We start from the raw sequence: 21,760 nt of genomic DNA, 5'->3' as shown, positions 1-21,760 counted from the left end.
TTTGAAGACAGTGTTGATGAGCTTTTTTATGTAAAGGGCCAGACAGTCAGTATTTGAGACTTTCCGGGCCATATACAAGCTGTAACAGCTATTCAACTCTGCAAAAGCAGCCATAGACAACACACAGACAAATGACTACAGTTGTGTTCTAATAAAACAGACAGTGGGCTGGATTTGTCCCGCAAACCATAGGTGCCAACCCCTGCTTAAAGAGATCATGAACAAATCACCATGTTCCCTTCCTGCTGGCCAGAATGAGAAGTGATGTTCCAAAAATTAGAGTCCATTGGCCTGGATTCATCAGTGAGGATGATGTGGAGCCGAACACCCAGGAAACACAGATGGATGTGTAGTAGGACCAAGATATAAACTTTGTTGAAGTCACTGAGACCTTTAAGTTGTTTGTTAACACAGCATGTCCTAGCTATCTTGACTAACACATGTTTATTTATTATTTAATTAATTGAACTATATTATCTTGGTAATAAAGAGAAAATAATAAAGAATGGAATATTTAATAGCGAGAGAAATATGGAAGCTTCTTAAGTTGCCTACATCCAACATTAAAGGTTTATCAGTCTTGTAAATGGATGTGATTCATTAGTGTTATTGTCTGACCCACATTTTCCATTTTATTGGTAGACTCCTTTTTGACTACATGACTCACATGTATAGTATCATTTAATATTTATCACTTTATGGGAAGGTACTCAAATCTCTCTGACCACAGAGCCCATCTGTAAAGAAGGGAATGTTGAAGAGATAAATGGAATCAGATTACTGAGAGAGAAAGAAGGGGTCACTACCTGAGCATAGGTGGAGGCAACAGCCTTGAATTGGAGAAAGAACCCCACTGAGACCAGGGAGAAAGCAGTAAAACCCAGCAATAAGCACAGCTGATGTTGGAAACTTTAGATTAGCAATCATATTAGCATATATTATTCATAACATTCTCTACTTTCTTATAATCTTTACAATAATTCTGCAAATTGAGTAGTATCTTTTTTTTTAATTTTATTTATTTGTCAGAGAGAGAGAGGGAGAGAGAGCGAGCACAGGCAGACAGAGTGGCAGGCAGAGGCAGAGGGAGAAGCAGGCTCCCTGCCGAGCAAGGAGCCCAATGTGGGACTCGATCCCAGGATGCTGGGATCATGACCTGAGCTGAAGGCAGACGCTTAACCAACTGAGCCAACCAGGCCTCCCAAGTAGTTTCTTCTTAAATGTCCTTAAAGTTAAGGATGGCATAACTCAGAGAGGTTAAGTAACTTAGCTAAGGTGATAGGTTAATAAATGGTAGAGTGAAGATTCAAATTTGAAGATTCTTAATTCAAAAATCTGGGTGTTATATAAACTAATGAATCATTGAACACTACAACAAAAACTTATGTACTATATGCTGGCTAACTGAACGTAATAAAATAAATAAATTTTAAAAATCTGGGTCAAGAAATCACTCAATAGTAAGCTTCTTGAGGACAAGGGTAGTGTTTTATTCCATAACTTATGCCACTGGTTCTCAAACAGAGGATCATTCTGTGCCTCAGGGAGCATTGAGCAAAAGGTAGAAATATTTTGGGTTGTCAACAACTGGGTATATGAGGGCCACTACCAGCATCCACTGGGAAGACCATGTATGCTGCCTAGTATCCTACAGGGCATAGTCCCCAACAAGAAAAAAAATCTCAGCCCAAAAGTTCAGTAGTGTGGAGACCAAGAAACACTGCTCTATACCTCATCTCCGTTTGCACAAATATTTACAGTCATAGATACTGATTGAGTGTTGAATTGAAAACAGGGGTTTCTGTTTCACAGAATAATTTTTAAGTACTAAAATTGAGAACTGCCTATCCATGCTAGATTTACCAAAATGTGAGACTTCAGATACTACCATTGTTAGATAACATACAATTTTTTGGTAGTATTTGTTTATGTACTACCAGACAAACAAAACAACTTGCCCCAACTCCCATAAATCATAGTAGGGGCATATGTTTTATTTACCATTCCTTGCCACTGTTCTCCAGGCACTTTTGTATTCAGACTATTAAGCATTTTAAGACAATTAAAATATTTAAATGCAGCAACAGACAAGTATTTTTAAACTTAGTTTTAAATGTTCTCCTAAACTGAGTATTCTGAATACCAATAGCTTGCTGATGCTGCAGCAGATCCCCATAGACACAATGTATTCTGACCCTTGCTGACACATGATTATAATTAAGAAACACTGGGGAATCAGTGCATTCACCCCTCAGTAAATACCTATGATCTTACAGACATCAAAAGAGAAAATGTCAGCAATAGGTGTGATAAAAAAGGACTCCATAGGCAATGAGATAAACCAGACCCAGAAACTAATATAAACAATGTGTGTTGAAAATTCTGAACAGTGAAGATCTGGCTACTTCCAGGTCCTCCCTTCCTATTCCTTCTACTATATACACATCCATCTCTTCCATATCCATCTATCATACTGTGCTTGAGGAATGGGATTGTCCTGTCCTAAAGTTCAAAAGTGACTATGTCACTTATTTTTGCAATGTTCTGCCTATGTAATAAAATACACTCTCAGGCCACTAACAATCTGGCATTTTTCCTACTTCCCTTAGCCCACTTTATGCTTTAGTCAAAACTACTCATTTCCGTCTATAAACCATGCCTCCTTTCCTATTTCCTTTACCTAGTATACTTTTACATCTTCAACCAGGTTTTTCTCATTAAGTACCTATCCAACATTCTAGGCTTTGGAACTCTTTTTTTTTAAAGATTTTATTTATTTATTTGACAGATAGAGATCACAAGTAGGCAGAGAGGCATGCAGAGAGAGAGAGGAGGAAGCAGGCGCCCTGCTGAGCAGAAAGCCCCGATGTGGGGCTCAATCTCAGGACCCTGAGATCATGACCTGAGTCAAAGGCAGAGGCTTAACCAACTGAGCCACCCAGGTACCTCTAGGCTTTGGCACCCTTAATATCAATGAATCCATTAGAGAAAAGTACTGTACTATTTGTCCTTGTTTTTTTTTTAAGATTTTATTTATTTATTTGACAGAGATCACAAGTAGGCAGAGAGGCAGGCAGAGAGTAAGAGAGGAGGAAGCAGGCTCCCTGCTGGGCAGAGAGCCCGATGTGGGGCTCGATCCCAGGACCCTGGGATCATGACCTGAGCCAAAGGCAGAGGCTTTAACCCACTGAGCCACCCAGGCGCCCCCTATTTGTCCTTGTTAATGGTGACCTTAACAAACTGACACATCGGAGGCACTCAAGAACCGAACTTTTAAATATGTAAACAAAGTAATGAACTATAGAATAGAATCACTCATGGACAAATAACAGTATATCATGAGCCAAGGAATATGATTTAATCAATTCCATGCATTTGAGGTCCATAGGATAAAGATAAAGACAAAGAAGAAGAGAAACACATTTCCTCATTATTTTAGCTATTGGGAAGTCATGAAAACAGCAGTCAGGGAAAAACAGAATGAAATCAATGCTTTTGAGAGGCAGTTCTTTGCATAAAGAGGAAGTGGACTGGGAGATACTGAATTATGGGATATGGATGAATTTGAGAGGCATTCAAAGAAAAACAGACCTTAAGTTTACAGCCTGACTAGGAAGGAAATAGATAAGAGCTTCTGAAGTTAAACAATTTTATTAAACATCAAGTGCTTTTTTTCACCAAAAAGAAATTAAAATCATTAGTAAGGATTATTATAAGCATTCTTCCCTAAACATAAAACTTTCTTGCTGGGAAATAAAGGCTTTAAATGATACACTGGACCAGATGGACATCACATATATATTCAGAACATTCCATCCCAAAGCAACAGAATGCACATTCTTCTCTAGTGCACATGGAACATTCTCCAGAATAGATCACAACCTGGGTCACAAATCAGGGCTCAGCTGGTACCAAAAGACTGGGATCATTCTCTGCATATTTTCAGACCACAATGTTTTGAAACTAGAACTCAATCACAGGAGGAAACAAATACACAACCTAAACTTACACCTAAAGGAGCTGAAGAAAGAACAGCAAAGAAAGCCTAAACCCAGCAGGAGAAGAGAAACAATGAAGATCAGAGCAGAAATCAATGAAATAGAAACCAAAAGAATGGTAGAACAGATCAATGATACTAGGAGCTGGTTCTCTGAAAGAATTAATAAGATTGATAAACCCCTGGCCAGACTTAACAAAAAGAAAAGAGAAAGGACACAAATTAATAAAATCATGAGTAAAAGAGGGATCATAAACAACACCAAAGAAATAAAATCATAAGAACATATTATGAGCAACTATATGCCAGCAAATTAGACAATCTGGAAGAAATGCATGCATTCCTAGAGATGTATAAACTACCAAAACTGAACCAGGAAGAAATAGAAAACCTGAACAGACCCATAACCAGTAAGGAAGTTGAAGCAGTCATCAAAAATGTCCCAACAAACAGGAGCCCAGGGCCAGATGGCTTCCCAGGGGAATGCTACCAAACATTTAAGAGGAACGAAAACCTATTCTCCTGAAACTGTTCCAAAAAACAGAAATGGAAGGAAAACTTCAAAACTCATTTTATGAGGCCAGAATTGCCTTGATCCCAAAACCAAAGACCCCATCAAAAAGGAGAACAACAGACCAATATCCCTGATGAACATGGATGCAAAAATTCTCACTAAAATATTAGCCAATAGGATCCAACAGTACGTTAAAAGGATTATTCACTACAACCAAGTGGGATTTTTTCCTGGGCTGCAAGGTTGGTTCATCATCAACAAATCAATCAATGTGATACAATACATTAATAAAAGAAAGAACAAGACACATATGATAATCTCAACTGATGCAGAAGAAGCATTTGACAAAGAACAGCATCCATGTTTTTGTTTTTGTTTTTTTAAGATTTTTATTTATTTATTCGACAGACAGAGATCACAAGCAGGCAGAGAGGCAGGCAGAGAGAGAGAGAGGAGGAAGCAGACTCCCCGCAGAGCAGAGAGCCCGATGTGGGGCTCGATCCCAGGACCCTGGGATCATGACCCGAGCCGAAGGCAGAGGCCTCAACTCACTGAGCCACCCAGGTGCCCCCAGCATCCATGTTTGATCAAAACTCTTCCCAGTGTAATGATAAAGGATACATACCACAATATCATAAAAACCATCTATGAAAAACCCACATTGAGAATATCATTCTCAATGGGAAAAAAACAGAGCTTTTCCCCTAAGGTCAGGAACAGGGCAGGGATGTCCACTATTACCCTGCTATTCAACATGGTACCAGAAGTCCTACCCACAAAAATCAAACAACAAAAAGAAATAAAAGGCATCTGAATCATCAAAGAGGAAGTCAAACTCTGACTCTTTGTAGATGATATGACACTTTATGTGGAAAACCCAAAGACTCCACTCCAAAACTGCTAGAACTCATATAGAAATTCAGTAAAGTGTCAGGATATAAAATCAATGCACAGAAATTAGTTCCATTTCTATACACAAACAATAAGACAAAAGAAAGAGAAATTAGGGTGTTGATCTCATTTACAATTGCACCCAAAACCATAAGATACCTAGGAATAAATCTAACCAAAGAGACAAAGAATTTTTACTCAGAAAACTATAGAATACTCATGAGAGAAATTGAGGAAGACACAAAGAAATGGAAAAACATTCCATGCTCATGGATTGGAAGAATAAATATTGTGAAAATGTCTATGCTATCAAGAACAATCTACACATTTAATGCAATCCCTATCAAAATACCATCAACTTTTTTCAAAGAAATGGAACAAATAATCCTAAAATTTGTATGGAACCAGAAAAGACACTGAATAGCCAGAGGAATGTTGAAAAAGAAAACCAAAGCTGACAGCATCACAATTCCAGACTTCAAGCTCTGTTACAAAGCTGTCATCAACAAGAAAGTATGGTACCGGCACAAAAACAGACACATAGATCAATGGAACAGAATAGAGAGCCCAGGAATGGACCCTCAACTCTATGACCAACTAATCTTCGACAAAGCAGGAAACGATGTCCAGTGGAAAAAAAGACAGTCTCTTCAAAAAATGGTGTTGGGAAAATTGAACAGCCACATGCAGAAGAATGAAACTGGACCATTTCCTTACACCACACACAAAAACAGATGCAAAATGGATGAAAGACCTCAAGGTGAGACAGAAATCCATCAAATCCTTGAGGTGAACACAGGGAGCAACTTCTTTGAGCTCAGCCTCAACAACTTCTTCCTAGTAACATCACCAAAGGCAAGGGAAGCAAGGTCAAAAATGAACTATTGGGACTTCATCAAGATCAAAAGCTTTTGCACAGCAAAGGAAACAGTCAACAAAACCAAAAGATAACTGACAGAATTGGAGAAGATATTTGCAAATGACATATCAGATAAAGGGCTAGTATTCAAAATCTATAAAGAATTTATCAAACTCAGCATCCAAACAACAAATAATCCAATCAAGAAAGGGGCAGGAGACATGAACAGAAATCCCTGCAAAGAAGACATCCAAATGGCAACAGACACATGAAAAAGTGCTCAACATCACTCGGCATCAGGGAAATCCCAAATCCAAACCACAGTGAGATACGACCTCACATCAGTCAGAATGGCTAAAATTAACCAGTCAGGAAATGACAGGTGTTGGCAAGAATGCAGAGAAAGGGGAACCCTCCTACACTGTTGGTGGGAATGGAAGCTGGTGGAGTCACTATGGAAAACAGTATGGAGGTTCCTCAAAAAGTTGAAAATAGAGCTACCCTATGACCCAGCAATTTCACTACTGGGTATTACCCTAAAGATACAAAGGTAGTGATCTGAAGGCGCATGAGCACCTGATATTTTATAGCAGCAATATCCACAATAGTCAAACTATGGAAAGATCCTAGATGTCCATCAACAGATGAATGGATAAAGAAGATGTGATACACACACACACACACACACACATTGGAATACGATGCAGCCATCAGAAAAACGACATCTTGTTATTTGCAATGACGTGGATGGAACTAGAGGGTATTATGTTGAGCGAAAATAAGTCAATCAGAGAAAGACAGTTATATGATCTCTCTGATGTGAGGAATTTGAGAAGTAGGGTGGGAGGTCGTGGGGGGAAGGGATGGAAAAATGAAACAAGATGTGACCGGGGAGGGAGACAAACCTTAAGAGACTCATAATCTCAGGAAACAAACTGAGGGTTACTAGTGTGGGGATGAGAGGGATAGAGTGGCTGGGTTATGGACATTGGGGAGTGGTGCTATGGTGCTATGTGCTATGGTGAGTACTGTGAATTGTGTAAGACTGAAATTTCATAGAACTGTACCTCTGAAGCAAATAACACATTATATTTTAATAAAAAAAAACTTGCCGATAAAAGGTAAAGAAACTGGGAAAAACAGCACATGCAACTCAAATATATTTTATCAGTTAAAAACAAAAACAAAATTTCAGTTATAACAACGGGGTTACAATGGAAAAGAAATAATAATCTGAACTGATTCATTAGTATGATGCTACATATTGACAAAGATTCTTTGCTTAACAAACCTCAGGCTCTGGAACCTTCCCCTAAGCCCATCTGTGCATTTTCTTGCAAAATTCAATTTTAACAGCAACCCTGCTAAGTCAGTTTAACCAGAATTTCCCATGCTTGATATCTGATCACCTTTGATAGCTGATGTCTGACCACCCTGGCCTGTCTTGAGAGAAGAATCCCATTAGGCAGGTTTAGCCAGAATCCCCCTTACTCCTGAATTTCCTCTTAGTAATTTTCCATTCACTGACTCTCCACTCAGCTCCTTGGCTATAATTTCCCACTTGCCCAAGCTGTGTTCAGAGTTGAGCCCAGTCTGTGTGGCCCACTATAAAATCCCATTACAGTTGTCCCCAAAGCTAGAGTGATGGTCCTGAATCAAGTCTGCCTTACCATATTTAACAAGTTGTAATTAAATATCTTTTCTTTAACAACATTTCATAGCAAAAAAGGTGATATTATCAATTTTTATAAGAACATGAACAGGCCCTTTTGTAATTGTTATTGTATCAGCCAAGAAATAAGCATGTAGTTGAAGTGAGTTTCAGCATTTTAATGTATCTCCACTTTCAAGGAAGAAGTCTAAAATCAACACAAGGAAATATTTGGAGCTTATATTTTCCATGCTACTCTTTCTATTCAATGTATTCCAAGCAAATTTCTCAAATGCAAGTTCAAAAACTTGTGTTGACAGTGAACCATAAATGGTACAGGCATTTTTGAGGATTTTTTTCAGTTATATTTTTATTTCAATTTTGTATCATTCCTCTTGCAAAGTATGGAGAATTTTTTTTCAAAGTACAGAGAGTTGACTTCATGTACTGATAGCCCAGCCTTGTAGATAAAATGGGCATTAAGATTGTCATTGTTTTTAAAGTAGGGCATTTACTGAAATAATGCTGACAAGATCAACACATCCAAAAGCAAATTTTTAACATGTCACTAATCATCCACATATTTCTCTAGTCAATATAATGTCTAACACTATGGAGAAAAAAGAAATAACATTTGTCCTTGCTGACTACTCCTCAGATATTAAAACCCAATTTTTACCCTTATATGATCATTTTTGGAAAGGATGTTTCTACATTCACAAAAATGTTTATGCAAATATTTGCACTCTTTGTTTGTGACCATGTGTTTGAATTACAAAAGTATTTGAACATAGTTAACTCAATGTTCTTTAACATATTTGAAGATTGCTCACACTTTTTCCTTTAGGCCAGTTGCACAGCTTCTGTGACATATACTTGATTTAAACCTCTCAGCAAAATCAATTTAAATATAGATGCAGTTCAAATATTTTATGTGTTTTGAATGTTTCGCTAGTCTGAAACTGCCAGAAAAAAGGCAAAAAACTGTTTTTAATGCTTTTCACTAAACTGGAAGCATCACAGAGTAGATGGTTTCAAAATCAGAAAGATTTTCCTTTGCATAATAGATAGGTAGTTTTATTTTATTATGGTAATATGAACATAACATAAAACCTAATATCTTAACCATTATTAAATATACAGCTCAGTGTATATGAATAAGTATATTCATACTGCTGTATAACCAACACCACCATCCATGCCCACAGATCCCTGAGTGGATTATTAAGTTCCTATGACCAGTCATTCATAAATAAATATATTTTAAACTGAACAAAATAAATAGGCACGTAAAATCTAAAATGGGGGAAATGGCATGTAAATGAAAATCTATAAATTATAAATTTTACTCATGGAATAAGGTACTTTTATCTGTATAATTGGTCACTTAAAATAGGGTTTATGATAGTCAAACAGTGGGTAGTGAATGGAGACTGATAATCTTTCATACACAATTTCAAAACCATATACAGTTAGTGAGCTTCTGTAACACACAAGAACAGTTAACTTGTGTATCATTGTGGGTAACTATTAGAAGGGATAAGTGATAAAGGGCCTTTGCTTGAACTGATGCATTTCATAGGGAAAATAAAATGGCATTATCTACTACAAAATCTGAGAGAAGGATTTACTTTGTAAATGCTGTATAGACTATTAAAAATAAAATTGATTAAAAATGCTGGTATGGGGACGCCTGGGTGGCTCTGTGGGTTAAGCCGCTGCCTTCGGCTCAGGTCATGATCTCAGGGTCCTGGGATCGAGTCCCGCATCGGGCTCTCTGCTCAGCAGGGAGCCTGCTTCCTCCTCTCTCTCTGCCTGCCTCTCTGCCTGCTTGTGATCTCTCTGTCAAATAAATAAATAAAATCTTTAAAAAAAATGCTGGTATGTAATAATCAAAATATTATGTGCAAATAATTCTTGGCCCAAGGTGCTCTAAGATGGTAAATACAATTTTGGAAGTCTCATTTATTGACTGTTTCCTTTGCTGTGCAGAAGTTTTTTATCTTGATGAAGTCCCAAAAGTTCATTTTCGCTTTTGTTTTCTTTGCCTTTGGAGACATGTCTTGAAAGAAGTTGCTGTGGCTGATGTCAACAAAGTTACTGCCTATGTTTTCCTCTAGGATTTTGATAGATTCTTGCCTCATGTTGAGTTTTTTTTTTTTTTATTTTGAGTTTATCTTTGTGTACGGTGTAAGAGAATGGTCGAGTTTCATTCTTCTGCATATAGCTGTCCAATTTTCCCTGCACCATTTATTGAAGAGACTGTCTTTTTTCCACTGTATATTTTTTCCTGTTTTGTCGAAGATTAACTGACCATAGAGTTGAGGGTCCATATCTGGGCTCTCTACTCTGTTCCACTGGTCTATGTGTCTGTTTTTATGCCAGTACCATGCTGTCTTGATGATCACAGCTTTGTAGTAAAGCTTGAAATCAGGTAACGTGTTGCCCCCAGCTTGGTTTTTCTTTTTCAACATTTCCTTAGCAATTTGGGGTCTTTTCTGGTTCCATACAAATTATAGGATTGTTTGTTCCAGCACTTTGAAAAATGCCAGTGGAAGTTTGATTGGGATGGCATGAAAGTGTACATTGCTCTGGGCAGTATAGACATTTTATCATGTTTATTCTTCCAATCCATGAGCGTGGAAAGCTTTTCCATCATTTTTTTAAAAGATTTTATTTATTTATTTGACAGACAGAGATCACAAGTAGGCAGAGAGGCAGGCAGAGAGAGAGAGGAGGAAGCAGGCTCCCCGCTGAGCAGAGAGCCCGATGGGCTTGATCCCAGAACTCTGGAATCATGACCTGCGCCGAAGGCAGAGGCTTTAACCCACTGAGCCACTCAGGCGCCCCCTCTTTTCCATCATTTTATGTCTTCTTCAATTTTTTTTTTTCATGACTGTTCTGTAGTTCCTTGAGTACAGAACCTTACCTCTTCAGTTAGGTTTAATCCCAGGTATCTTATGGTTCTTGGTGCTATAATAAATGGAATTAATTCTCTAATTTCCCTTTCTATATTTTCATTGTTAGTGTATAAGAAAGCAAATGATTTCTGTGCAGTGATTTTGTATCCTGCCACATTACTGAATTGCTGTATGAGTTCTAATAGTTCGGGGATGGAGTCTTTTGAGTTTTCCATATAAAGTATCATGTCATCTATGAAGAGAGAGTTTGACTTCTTCTTTGTACAGCAAAGGAAACAGTCAACAAAACAGAGAGGCAATCCACAGATGGGAGAAGATATTCGCAAATGACACCACAGACAAAGGGCTGATATCCAAGATTTATAAAGAACTCCTCAAACTCAACACACACAAAACAGATAATCACATCAAAAAATGGGCAGAAGACACTTCTCCAAAGAAGACATACAAATGGCTAACAGACACATGAAAAAATGTTCATCATCATTAGCCATCAAGGAAATTCAAATCAAAACCACATTGAGATACCACCTTACACCAGTGAGAATGGCAAAAATTGACAAGACAAGAAACAACAAATGTTGGAGAAGATGTGGAGAAAGGGGAACCCTCTTATGCTTTTGGTGGGAATGCATTAGGTTTAGCCACTTTGGAAAACAGTGTGGAGATTCCTTAAGAAATTAAAAATAGAGCTACGCTATGACCCTGCAATTGCACTACTGGGTATTTACCCCAAAGATACAGATGTAGTGAACAGAAGGGCCATCTGTACCCCAGTGTTCATAGCCGCAATGGCCACAATTGCCAAACTGTGGAAAGAGCCAAGATGCCCTTCAACAGACAAGTGGATAAAGAAGATATGGTCCATCTTAGATATAATGGAATATTACATAGCTATCAGAAAGGATGAATACCTAACTTTGTATCAACATGGACAGGACTGGATGAGATTATGCTGAGTGAAATAAGTGAAGCAGAGAAAATGAATTATCATATGGTTTCACTTACGTGTGGAGCATAAGTATTAACATGGTGGACATTAGGAAAAGGAAAGGAAAAGTGAATTGGGTTTAATCGGAGAGGGAGGCGAAACGTGAGATACATGGAGAGGAGAAGTGAGTGGGGGTAAATCAGAGGGGGAGACAAAGCATGAGAGACTGTGGACTCTGAGAAACAAACTGAGGGTTTTGGAGGGGAGGGAGGTATGGGAATGGGTGAGCCTGGTGGTGGGTATTGTGGAGGGCACATATTGCATGGAGCACTACATGTGGTGCATAAACAATGAATCTTGGAACACTGAAAAAATTAGTTAAGAAAAGTGAAAGTCTCATTTACCCTTACTCTCTACTGTCAACTATTTTCTTGAAATACATCTAAAATATTGTTTATCCACTTGGAATAAATCAACTATTTCCAGGGCACCTCGGTGGCTCAGTCAGTTAAGCTTCTGCCCTGGTCTTAGATCATGATCTCAGGGTCCTGGGACTGAGCGTAGCATCAGGCTTCCTGTTTAACGGGAAGCTTGATTGTCTTTTCCCTCTGCTGCTCCCCCTCCTTGTGCTCTCTCTCTCAGAAAAATAAAATCTTAAAAAAATGATTGTATCTTTAAACAATATCTCCCTAATTACCCCTTCTGCTTCTGGTAACATTTCCAGAGTAAGTTTAGACTGTTAGATGGACAGTAGAAATACATTTTTATTTTTTGTATATCTATGTTTTGGGATGGGATTAATAATTATAGCATTATTAATAATCACGGGTACATTGTATCACCAAATATCAGAATTAGAACCCTCAAGATCATTAAGTGCATTTCCTATCAAATTTCATAAAGCAACAGAATGAAATCTGTCACAAAAGCCCAATATTTGCTAGTGATTAAAGTAGCATGATTGTACTGAAAGCCCATTCTGTACCCTTGAGTTCTTTGTGAGCCCTTCCTACGTCATTGAAAACAGAACTATTTCACGAAAGAAAACAAATTTCCTGACCCATTCTTTCTGACTTTAAAAATCTAGCAGTCGGGGCGCCTGGGTGGCTCAGTGGGTTAAGCTGCTGCCTTCGGCTCAGGTCATGATCTCAGGGTCCTGGGATCGAGCCCCGCATCGGGCTCTCTGCTCAGCAGGGAGCCTGCTTCCTCCTCTCTCTCTGCCTGCCTCTCTGCCTGCTTATGATCTCTGTCAAATAAATAAATAAATAAAATCTTAAAAAAAAAAAATCTAGCAGTCTATGCAGATGCCATGCTGCATGTCTTGGAATGAATTCTAGTTTTTGCAGCCTTAAGGAGAGCATCACATTTATATCAGTGTCAGGCTGAATGCATCATCAGCTGCACTAGATAGTGATCAGCCTTTATGCAGAAAGAGCAGCCCAGGAAAAGCAGTAATATTTTCACATATGTACACAAATATTTACACACAGAACTTGGTATCACCCACCCCCACACACCTACATGCATGAAAATGCATCACATTTGTTATATGACAAAAATGGCTTTCAGAGGCATTAAAGGAAGTGAGATAACTCAGAGAAAGACAAATACTATATGATATCAGTTATGTAGAATCAAAACAAATTAATGTTGTAAAAAGAGACAGTAGAATGGTGATTACCAGAAGCAGAAGTGGTAATTAGGGAGATATTGTTTAAAGATACAAACAAAGACTAATCTTAACTGTTCTCAACATGAAAATGAATGATAAATATGTGACATGATAAAGGTGTTAGCTAAAATTACTGTAATCATTTTACAGTATATAAATATATCAAGCCAACATGGTGTACACCTTAAATTTATACTATACGTCAGTTATATCCCAATTTAAAAATTGGCTTTCAGGAATTCCTATTTGTATCCCTTTATTTGACTTGTCCATTCATCATTCATTTATTAAGTATCAATCATGCATCAGAAAAGATGAAAGACATGGACCCTGATTGCCTATTAGGTACCTCCTTCTTTCAGAACTGTCCCTTAAATACAGCACTACAAACCATGCTGAAGAGGTAATCTTAGGTACCCCACAATCCTACAAGATACCCCCACTCCTCCAGTTGATGAGTATATGACAGAAAGTATGTTTAGCTGACTCAGAGGGAGGTAATCTCCTGATTGGCCAATTAGTTAAGTTTTTCTCCTGAGTCTTAAGACCTAAAGAATAGAGGCAAATGATAATGGTGGCTTAAATTGACTCTCTGAAATAGGTTGTCCTGAGGAGACAGTAGGGAGGCATTTGGCAATTCATATGCTGATGAGGAAGCAATGGGGAAAAAACAGGGAGTCTACAGAAAGAAGCAAGAGAGTGGCAGAGAAAAAGGAAGAAATGAAAGACCACAAGACCCCAGAGACACCATGGGAGAAACTTTTAAAACTGTATGTTATTTGTGTTAGATTAAATGAGCTAATTTTTCTTGAAGCCAAAAGACTGTAACTAAAGAAAATATAAGAAATATGTTATTTCTTGAGTGATTGAATTATGGATGTGATTGAATTATCTTGAGTAATTGAATTATGGATGACATGGCAACTTTTTTTTATCTTCTTCAATACAATTTTTACATTTCCAATTTTTATACAATGATTCTCTGTGGCATTTACAATTAGATTAATATTCATTCATTCATTCAACAAATATTTATGGAGCATCTACTACATGTCAGGCCCTGTCCTCATTTCTGAATCTATCACATTGAAAAAAAAATGGATGAGGTCCCTATCTTATAGATCATATTCCAGTCTATGATTTACCACATTCCTTCCTCATGCCTCATTGTCCAGGCACACAATTTTCTAGAGAACCAAATGACTTGAAATGACTTGATTTGGCTTGCGTGGAAGAGTTTTATGTGTGTGCATTTTTCTTAACATGGAGTTTTTAGTGAAATAGGCAGCTGCAAACTAAAATTTCTCCTAAAACGTTATAAAATCTTTTGAAGGAAAATGATAATAAATAAATATATAAATACAAATAAAACCATAGACTTAAAAAAATTCTGTTTATTTATTTTAGAGATGGGTGTGGGGAAAGGCACAAGCAGACTCCATGCTGAGTATGAAACCTGAGGTGGGGCTTGATTTCATGACCTTGAGATCATGACCTGAGCTGAAATCAAGAGTTGGATGCTTAAGGAACTGAGCCAGCCAGGCTCTCCAACCATAGATTTTTTTGGTGGGAGCCCTATTGAAGTTTACTCAGGTTACCTTCCATGCTTGGTTATTTGAGTTGAATTCCTATTGATGAAAAATATGGCTTACCTTATGAAGGTATTAGAACAATATCTTGGGAATTCTTAATAATACAGTCTGCTTCCTATCCACATCCCTCCCCCCAATTTTTTGGTAATTTTGGTTTATATCAACCAGTCTGGCAATATTTTTTCAAGGAAGCTGTAGCTGTTTCAAATACATTCCAGATATTTCCCTTTGAAAAGTGTATACAAGAACAGAACAAAGACAGCCTGTGAAGATCTAAATCCATATTTCAAGAAAGTTATCTGACTTGGAAAGCTTGAATTTGCTTTGCTATAATAATTTCTTTTCAAGGACAAAGAGTTGGTACAAAAAGATACAACTTGCTAAGTAATATTACGAAGAGTGCAAAGTGTAATTACAGTTTTATCAGCAAGACATGATATTCTTCAAATAATTTTTGAAAGTAACAACAGGATTCTACTTGGCTCTTTGATTCATAGTGTCATACAAGCAGTTAACCTGCAATTGTCTATGGGCATATGCATATCTAAAGAAAAATACTGGGGAAAAAACTCTTGAAAATGAAATACACCCATGCATAATATGCAGCTATTTATTTTGAAATTGACACAGAAATGGGGTTAAGGGTTTATGTGGGGTTTTTAAATGTAACTCACACCTCCCTTTCCTCTCTAATTGCAGAGAAAGGACAAATCTGATGAGCTTCAGTTTTCTTTGTAGTCAAACATAGATGCAATACTACATACTTCCATCTATCAAGGAAGACATATGTACTGTGAATATTCACTCAATATAAATTTGCCTGTTTCACACTGGGACTTGGGCCTGGTGGGGGAAAAAAGTCTCTCCTTAGTCCCTCCCTATTAATATCATTTACCTAAAAGGTTTGCTTTTTTTAAAAGAGAAATGGAAGAAGGGGTGTAAAAGAAAGAAAGGAGCCATTTGCGGAACATTTAGTGTGTGTCAGGCACTCAACAGTGTACCTGACATCCATTTTCTCATTGGATCCTCTCAACAATCCATTATGCCAGTGTTATTGGTATTCCTGTTTTACAGGTAAGTAAACAGAAAGTAAGTAACTTCCTCAAGGTCACAAGGCTGATAATGGAAAGGCTAGGACTTGAATCTTCAAACCCCTACTCTAAACTATTATGCTATGTGGATTAAATGTAGAAATAGCATACTTCTAAATTTATTCGTTAACTATTTGTGACTACTTTTTTGTACATACCAGACACCGGAGTGGGAGCTACAGAAATGAATAGGATAGGGGCGCCTGGTTGGCTCAGTCAGTTGAGTGTCCGCCATTGGCTCAGGTCATGATCCCAGGCTCCTGAGATTGCGCCCTACATTAGGCTTCCTGCTCAGTGGGAAGCCTGCTCCTCCCTCTGCCTGCTGCTCTCCCTGCGTGTGCATGCTTTGTCTCTCTCTCTCTCTGTCAAATAAATAAATAAAATCTTAACAAAAAAGAAATGAAAAGGATATATTCTCTGCCCTTGAGGAACTCAAGGTTCTCCACAGATGACTAATATATTAACAAATGAAGATGAAGTGGGATAACCATAATATCTACAGGGCATGTGGAAATACTTATCAGAAGACAACTCATTGGGCTTGGTGGCCGGAGAGTAACATTTGAAGACTGACTTGAAGAGTGATTGTTGAACACACAGAGGACAAGAGGAGTTCAGACAAGTGCTGGTAGGGAGGATACACTCCACGCAGAGCATATGCCAAATGTGAAAATATCTTTTAGGTGCTACTACTCCAAATCTATTTAGTGTAACAGATCACTCACTGAAAGCTTAGTGGCAGAGGTAAGGCTAGAACAGTCCACAGGTTAGGAAAGGGACACAGTGTAATGAAATGTTCCCGTGAGATAAAGAAACTGCTGTATATCACTTGGTTACAGACTCCATCATGGTTTTCTCCCTTTCAAAACTGAGTATTAAGCTGCTGTTACTTATTGAACTCCACATGCATTTTCTTTGGGGAAGGAGAAGTAAAAGTAAGCAGACGGAAATGTTAGGAACTGTCATTACCATGTCTATGGTATACTAGAAGTCAGCCTATAAGGTTTTCAAAACAATAAGCTTTCAAAGAAGTGGGTCCTGTCACCAAGTTGGGGAAGACCCTCTACAAGGTGAGGCTGTGATTGATCACACTGCCAAATCCAAGGTGATGCCTCAGCATTTACTATTTATATGGGCAGAAAGTCATCAGCAGCCTGCACAGCACAGGAGAGAATACTTAAAGGGAGTTATAAGGAAAAGGTCTATCAGTTGAAATAAGTTATTATTTTGCAAGCTAAAAGGACACTTGCATTATTTATAGCTTATATAATAATCCATCCACTTGCAATAGCAAGGAAAGTACTGGAACTATTAGCTGTAAACTATTGAGAATATTTTCTTTTCCCGTTTGGGAAGATCTAGACATAAAACATGTATGTACAGACATCTACTCTCATGTGCTCGGGCGGACACACAGATACACGTTTCCTTCAGAAGAGAAGGGCCTCAGTCTTCCTAGTTTATTTTTTCCTCTAAAGAAAAGTGAAAAGTTGGCCACTTGTAAGAGATCTCTAATTTAAACTTGGGTACTTTACTTTCAGCTTAGTGAAGGAGTTGCCATGGTTATATAACAGGGAAAACATTTTTAAAGCCTAATCCTGTAGAGTTATATATGGTCAGCAGGAATTCTTCCTTGGTGAAAATGAACTCAGGGCTCGTTTGGGGGTCATGAGGTGAGTTAAGTTTTCTGTTCTTCATTTAACTTTTTCTAATTTAACTTAATTTTGTTATCTAAATTGGCCAAGAAAGGGTCATAAGTGAGTCTTGATGTAGATTTACTCTCAGCTGTTTACAAATACAAGTCTCGATTTTCTCACGACCTGGATATTAGTCAGAGTGAATAGAACAAGCTCAGCATATCCTAAAGAATGGCTTAGAAAAAAGAAAAGTTATGCCAATGACTATATTAGTAAAGATTCTTTTAAAATCTATTAATTGTGTAATCCAGTGATTAGAACAAAGTGATTTTTTTCCTTCCTGGCCCACCCCCCAAGAATACTTTTTTTTTTTTAACATTTACACAATTCTTCACAGTCTCATGGCTGTATTGGTCCAGTCCTGAAGTAGTCAGTATAGACGGGCTATTGTAGTAAATAGTTCAAAAATAATAGAGACTTAATAAACTATTGTGGTCTGCTCCACACAGTCAGTAAAGACTCAAGGCTTCTTCCAATGAGTGACTCCACTGTCCCTTAAGGCCTAAGAGAAATCCACTTTTTCCAGTTTGAAAATGAAAGAATATGCAGAAGATCACATGGGAATTTTTTGGAGTTAGCCCTGAGTGTGAGGTCCATCACTTGAGTCCACATTCCATTTTCCAGAGTTCAGTCAGACATTTCCAACTGATTATGGGGAGGATGGGAAATGTAGTCTAACTATGGGTCCATTAAAAAAAAAAAGAAACAGAATTTGATGAACAGATAGTATTTTCCCTAATAAAATCCCTTTCCAGTAACTGCTTTGCTTTGGGGGCAGGTTATTAGATTCTGGAAACCTACTAAACAACATAGTGCCTATAGCTAACAATACTGTATTATATACCTAAAATCTGTTAAGAATTAAGGATAGATTTTATGTTAGGTCTTCTTAACACACATGTGCACACACACAATAGTGATAATAGAAGAGGGCAGGAGGAAACTTTGGGAGATTATGAATATGTCTTTGGCTTTGATGGTGGCAATGGTTTCAGGGATATATACTTCACCCCAAACTCATCAAATTGTACATGGTAAACATGTACAGCTTCTTCCATGTCCATCATACCTCAATAAAGCTTTTTTTTTTAAAGATTTTTATTTATTTATTTGACAGACAGTGATCACAGGTAGGCAGAGAGGCAAGCAGAGGGGGACGCGAAGCAGGCTCCCCGCTGAGCAGAGAGCCCGATGCGGGGCTCGATCCCAGGACTCTGAGATCATGACCTGAGCTGAAGGCAGAGGCTTAACCCACTGAGCCACCCAGGCGCCCCTCAATAAAGCTTTTTTTAAAGAAAATTTTCACTGATCACTCTTTGCTATTCATACTTATGCTTACTCAAGAAGAAAAGGTAGCAACAGGGTAAATTTCACCTTTAAAATCTGACAATGCCATGCTATGTTAAGATTTTGATATGGCAGTTTGATAGTCTAATAGAATTACAGCATTTAGGCTAAACAAGGCAGAAATTATAGTACCAAATATGGGAAAAATTCATCAGAGGCTTTATCTGAATTTAATATAAATTCTTATGATAATAAAATAAACATATAGAGTAGTGTTTTTTTTTTTTTTTTGTTCTGGTCACACACAGATTGTATGGAGAATTTGATGATACCTGTGGGCTCTCTCCTCAGAAATGTATATATACACATATAAACAAAAATATCGTGAATTAAATTTCAAGAGACTAGCATACCTTCAGTTAAGAACAGTTGCTTTAGACAGACCATATACCAAAGCATTTTAGGACACATACATTTTCTGTGACCAATGCAGGTTACATGGCAAGGGGCTTAATTCCTCTGGATATTATGTTACATTAATCACTACTATGGAGAATATATTGATGCTAATCTAGGAAAGGGGTCAACAAACTTTTTCTGTAAAGCACCATATAGCAGATATGTTAGTCTTTTCCTGTCACAACTACCAAATTTATACCATTGTAGCATGAAAGCAGCTAGAGACAATGCCTAAACAATCAGATGTTGCTATAATCCAACAGAATTTTTTTTACAACAAGTGGCAGGCCAGATTTGTTCTGTGTTTCATAGACCCCTGGTCTACAGTAATGACCCTTTGATGTCCTAAAGTCCTTACCAGGTGATCAACCAAAGCTAAGTTTGAATATCTCAAGGGGGTAGATCTCACTATTCTCAAAGAAAAATCCTTACACATTAGAACAACACTGGATATTACCAATGAAAGCAACTTTGCCACTCTTTTCTCAAAATGTCAAATTTTTTTTTAAAAGATTTTATTTATTTGACAGAGAGAGAAGTCACAAGTAGGCAGAGAGGCAGGCAGAGAGAGAGGGAGAAGCGGGCTCCCTGCTGAGCAGAGAGCCTGATGTGGGGCTTGATCCCAGGACCCTTAGATCATGACCCGAGCCGAAGACAGAGGCTTAACCCACTGAGCCACCCAGGCACCCCTCAAGAAGTCAAAACTTATAATTAAAATTGCTTTCATTCAAATAATATGTCTATGCATTTATGTACAAGGCCAATACAGCATTTATGTACAAGGCCAATACAGCATTAATTGAATAGTCTCACTTTTAACATAGTGTATTCTCATACTAATACTTTCCCATTGAAAATAAATCTAGGGGCACCTGGTGACTCAGTCGGTTAAGTGCCTGCCTCTGGCTATGGTCAGGATCCTGGGGTCCCAGGATCGAGCCCCACATCACTCTCACCACTCAGTGGAGAGCTTGCTTCTCCCTCTCCTCTCTGCTCATGCTCTCTCATTATCTCTGTCTCTCTCTCTCTCTCTGAAATAAATAATAAATATTTTTTAAAAAGAAAATAAATGTAATATATATTAGAAAAATGGCTAATACTGTGTCAACTGTTAGTGCTGATGAACAGACTGCCAATTTAGTTCACATGAAAGGATAAGTATATCCTAAAGTGGGGCTTTCAGGAAGCAGTATGTACAGAAAGAGACAGAGATCTAGGCATACATGTTGCATGGAGGCTGAACAGGCTATAATGATGGACACAGTATATGCGCAACATGTTTCTACCCAAATGTGTATAGAGTAGGAATGCAACAAAGTAAACTGGATACTACAACAGAAAGACAACATATGAGGAGAATTCCTATCCTCACATACAGTAGAAAAAAAGCAGTATTTGTAGAAAGAAAAGAAAATGGATCTAGGGAAAAGGCTAGGAAGAAAAAGATCTAAAGAGGATACATAATTATGAAGGCTAAGATCATATGATTTGTAATTCCATGGATGAAAGCCAGGCAGAAAAAAAGAAAGAAGAGAGAATTATGCACCAAGAGAACTATAATGCAGGTATGAAGCTCTGCTTATGGAGCATGAGTCCAGATTCCCTGGAGAACAGGTAGCATAACTCACATAGAATATCAAAAATAAAAAATAAACCCTTTATGTGGGTGGTGTCACATTACTATGCCCAAGAGGAAGAAAACTGCATGACTTTTGGCAAAAGTGTCTATTTATAGACAGAGGGAGACTTTTAAAGAAACACCTGAGAGAGGCAGAACATTCTTAGACTGAACTGGGAAGATCAGAAAGTAGACAAATGATGGTACACTACAGAATACGACCATAAACTTTCCCCAGGAATAAGCTAGGAAATGGCTCAGAAACAGTACTTTTGGCTTTAGATGCAAAGGAATAATAGATAAAAAGTGGTTTTCTAGGAAGATTAATCTGACAACAATGCCAAGACTAGATTAAGGCGGGTGTGTGTGTGTGTGTGTGTGTGTGTGGCAGAGTCTGGAAGCAAGGATGTATTTCAGAAGACTATTGTAATGCATGGGATATAAGGGGATAGGGATCTATGGAAAGGCGGTTACAGTGGAAATGGAAATGAAGTCATTGTAGAAAACCACATGCAAAACTTAGAGCTATACTAAACTGAAGATGAGCAGGACAGAAGGACAGGCTCTTATAGCCTTCATC

The sequence above is a fragment of the Lutra lutra genome, chromosome X (genome assembly GCF_902655055.1).
Source record: "Lutra lutra chromosome X, mLutLut1.2, whole genome shotgun sequence".
Lineage (NCBI taxonomy): Eukaryota > Metazoa > Chordata > Mammalia > Carnivora > Mustelidae > Lutra > Lutra lutra.
Note: the sequence above shows the minus strand (reverse complement) of the source record.